The sequence below is a fragment of the Elephantulus edwardii genome, unplaced genomic scaffold (genome assembly GCF_000299155.1).
Source record: "Elephantulus edwardii isolate Elephantulus edwardi_28Jun2011 unplaced genomic scaffold, EleEdw1.0 scaffold00213, whole genome shotgun sequence".
In the NCBI taxonomy this organism is placed as follows: Eukaryota; Metazoa; Chordata; class Mammalia; order Macroscelidea; family Macroscelididae; genus Elephantulus; species Elephantulus edwardii.
Window position 1 is genome coordinate 981371 of NW_006399963.1, and position 4444 is coordinate 985814.

The window sequence follows — 4444 nt, forward strand, 5'->3', positions numbered from 1 at the left end:
AGAGAGAGAGAGAGAGAGAGAGAGAGAGAGAGAGAGAGAACTAGATAGAGGGCATAGTCATTACACCAAAAAAGAACTGACTGACACTGAAAAGCTTCAGGAAGTACCATATGAGCAGGAGCCAGGAAAAATGACAGAGGAAATTGAAGCTGCTTTGAAAGCATTGGCAAAAAAGCAGAGCCCCAGGATTCAATGGAATATCAAGTGACTTCTTTCAGTTAACAGATGCAGCCCTGGATGTGCTCTTCAGTCTACGCCAGAAAGTTTGGGGGACAGCTGTCTTACCCAACTGAATGGAAGAGATCCATATTTGGTCCCATTCCCAAGAAAGGTGATCCAACAGAAGGTGGAAACCATCAAACAATATCGTTACTAACACATGCAAGCAAAATAATAATGAAGATCATTAAAAAATGGTTAGAACAGCACACAGATAGGGAACTGCCGGAAGTTCAAGCAGGATTTAGAAGAGGCCATGGCACCAGGGATATCATTGCTGCTGTCGATTCAATCCTGGCTGGAAGTAAAAAATACCAGAAGGATGCCAATTTATGCTTTATTGACTATACGAAGGCATTTGACTGTGTGGATCATAACAAATTATGACTAACATTGGGAAGAACACGAATCATTTGCTATGCAACTGAGAGTTGGGAGATGAATAAGGATGACAGAAAAATAATTGATGCCTTTGAGCTATGGTGTGGGAGAAGAGTACTAAACATCCCATGGACTTCCAAAAGAACAAACAAATATGTCTTGGAGAAAGTATAGACTGAGAGCTCTTTGGAGGCAAAGTTGATAAAGCTTCACCTCACATACTTCAAGCATATTGCTAGGAGGTGCTATTATTTGGAGAGACACATGATGCTCGAAAAGGCAGAAGATTGGTGGAGGATAGGAGTACCCTTGACCAGCTATATTGCCATGGTGACTGCCACAATGGGCTGTAGTGTGTCAGGAAGTGTGAGGATGGCATAGGATAGGATAGGGTTCAAATCTCTTGTTCATAGGGTCACTATGGTTTGTACTCAATTGGGCAGCACTTAACAACTACCACCACCTTTGGGTTGCCAGCATAACTCCTTACCACTAGACCAAAAGGGCTATCTCAGGCATAGAAATATGTAAACTAAAGTAATTGAGACTAAAATTAGTGAACCAGAGGTATCAGTCTATATATGAGGACAATGACAATGAAAAAAGAGGAAATAAGTTCTACAGTTACTCTCAAGTCATTGCCATTGCATCAGAACCAACGCATAGTTGACCTTCCAGTGGGTCTTCAGAGGATGTAAGTTACTGAGGAGCAGACTGTCCATCTTCCTTCCAACTGATTAATTCCAATTATCCACCTTGTGTTTGGCAGCACAACTCCTTACTCACTAGGCCACCAGAGTTGCCTAGTATTGTGTTGCTATTAAGTGTCGTTGAGTATGACTCATAGTGACCTTGTTGTTGTTTTTGTTATGTGCTGTCGAGTCACTTGCGACTCATAGCGACCCTATGTACAACAGCCCTATACTCTGCTGTGTCCTGTGCCAATCACACTGTCTCTGACACTACCATCCTGATTATACCAGTCACTGAATCAATCCACCTCATAGAGGGCCTTCCCCTCCTGTGCTGTCCCTCCACCCTCCCAATCATGATGTCCTTCTCCTCCAAGGACCGGTCTCTCCTCACAACATGTCCAAAGTATGTTACACGGAGCCTCAGAATCCTTGCCTCCAAGGAGCCACTTGGTTTAACCCTTTCCAGGACGAATCTGTTTGTTTTACTAGCAGTCCATGGTATTCTCAATACTCTTCTCCAGCACCACAGCTCAAAGGCATCAATTCTCCTTCTATCCTCCCTGGTCATTGTCCAACTCTGTGATGCATAACAAGTGATTGTGAAGACCATGGCCTGTTTCAAACGCACCTTAGTCTCCAGAGAGACACCATTGCTCTTCAGTACTTTGGAGAGGTCCCTAACAGCAGACTTTTCCATGGCAATGCGCCTTTTAGTTTCCTGGCTACTGGTGCCAAGAGTGTTGACTGTGGAGCCAAGCAAACTAAAGCTGTGAACAATCTCAATCTCTTCACCATCCATCCTGATGCTGCCAGTTGGTCCAGTGGTGAGAATCTTTGTCTTCTTGACATTGAGCCTCAATCCACATTGTAGGCTGCAGTCCTTGACCCTCTGCAGGAGGTGCTTCAGGTCCTCTTCAGTTTCAGCAAGCAGGTTGTGTCATCTGCATAACGCAGATTGTTGATAAATCGTCCGCCAATCTTGACCCCACATTTCTCCTCATAGAGCTCAGCCTCCCGGATAATCTGTTCTGCATATAGGTTGAAAAGGTATGGAGACAGGATGCATCCCTGGCGTATGCCCTTCCCAATTTTGAACCATGCAGTGTTCCCTTGCTCTGTTCTGATGACTGCCTCCTGGTCAAGGTATAGGTTTCGCATTAGTTTGTTATGATCCACACAGTCAAATGCCTTTGCATAGTCAATGAAGCACAGATAGACATTCATCTGGTATTCTCTGCTTTCAGCTAAGATCCATCTGACATCAGCTACAATATCCTTAGTACCACAACCCCTTCTAAACTCAGCCTGGACTTCTGGTAGTTCTCTGTTGATGTGCTGTTCCAGTCTTTTTGGATAATCTTCAGTAAAATCTTGCTTGCATGTGAAATCAGTGAGATTGTTCTGCAGTTTCCACATTCAGTTGGGTCACCTTTCTTTGGGATAGGAACAAATATCGATCTCTTCCAGTCAGTTGGCCAAGTGATTGTTCTCTAGATTTCTTGGCACAACTTGGTGAGCACGTCCAGGGCAGCATCTGTTAGCTGAAATATGTCAACTGGTATACCATCTATTCCTGGAGCCTTATTTTTTGCCATTTCCTTCAAAGCAGCCTGAACTTCTTTTTTCATCACCATAGGCTCTTGCTCATATGTTGTTTCATGAAATTCTTCTGTGTCTGCCAATTCCTTTCAATACAGTGACTCAGTATATTCTTTCCATCTTCTTTTAATACTTCCTGGATCATTTAACATTCTGCCGAAAGCATCCTTGATTATAGCAACTCGAGGTTTGAATTTCTTCTGCCATCTTCATCATCTCTGATATATTTGATTCTATTGCTGCAACCACTGTGTCAATCCATTTTGTTGAAGGTCTTCTTCCTTTCACTGACCCTCCACTTTTCTGAGTATGATTTTTTTTCCAAACTATAGTCTCTCCTAATAAAATTTTCACAGTAAGTGAGGCTTAACTTCACCATCCTTGCCTTTAAGGAGCATTCTGTTTGGGCTTTCTCCATCACATATGCATTTGCTCTTTTAACAGTTCATTTAGAATACTCAGTATTCTTCTCCAACACCATACTTATACACCATCTTTCTTCTTTCATCCTTATTCATCATCCAGCTTTCAGATGTATAACAAGCAATGAGAACACCATGACCCAAATCAGCAGCACCTTAGTCTTTAAGTTGACATCATGCTCTTCAGTACTTTGGAGAAATCCTTGACAGCAGACTTTACCAGTGCAATATGTCTGTTGGACTCAAATGTGTCTGTCAAGGGTAATAAAGATGGTGCAGGATAGGACAGAATTAGAGTCTGTTGTTCATAGGGTTGATATGAGTTGTATTTGACTCAATGGCACTTAACAACAGCAATATGCACAATTAAGTGTTCCAGAATTCCCATTCTCCTCAACGTTAGCCATATTTTGTTATGATCTACACAATCAAATGTTTTTACAGAATATAAAAATGAAAAGGAAACCAGAGTGATCTCAGGATAAATTGAACTGTGTTAGGCTTAAAAATTAAATAGTAACTTATAAGGTAACCTCAAAGAAAATTGATAAACCTTTACATCAAAACAAATAAAGGGCAGTCACCAAGATTTAGCAAACGTGAAAACAACAGAAGAAAATCCATGAAGAAAACTAACTCAGCACAGAAAAGTAGATGGGGAAAATAAATCTAAAACATCACAAAAAAAATTGTACAGCAAAATTACAGCAATAAAACCATATGTATAGATAATTACATTGTATGGGAATTGATTAAAAGGACCAGTCAAGAAAAAAGAGTAGCAGATTGTATAGGAAAACATGACCCGTCAATAATGGTGTTTAAACATCTTGAACACAAGGACAAAGATAGACTAAAATAAAATGATGGAAAAATTTATATCATATAAAAAGCAATTTAAAAACAAACCAAAATCCAAACAGAAACAATGATATAATTTTCTTTTAAGAGGTTTTGAGGCAAAAATTAGTAAAAGAGACAATGAAGGGTATTATTTCATTGATTAAAAGGTCAAATGCATAGGGAATAACTATAATTAACAATTACACACTCCAAGACAGTGCTCCAAAATATGTAAATTAATCTTTAACATATTTGAGGAGGAAAAAAAAGGCAACTCCACAATAA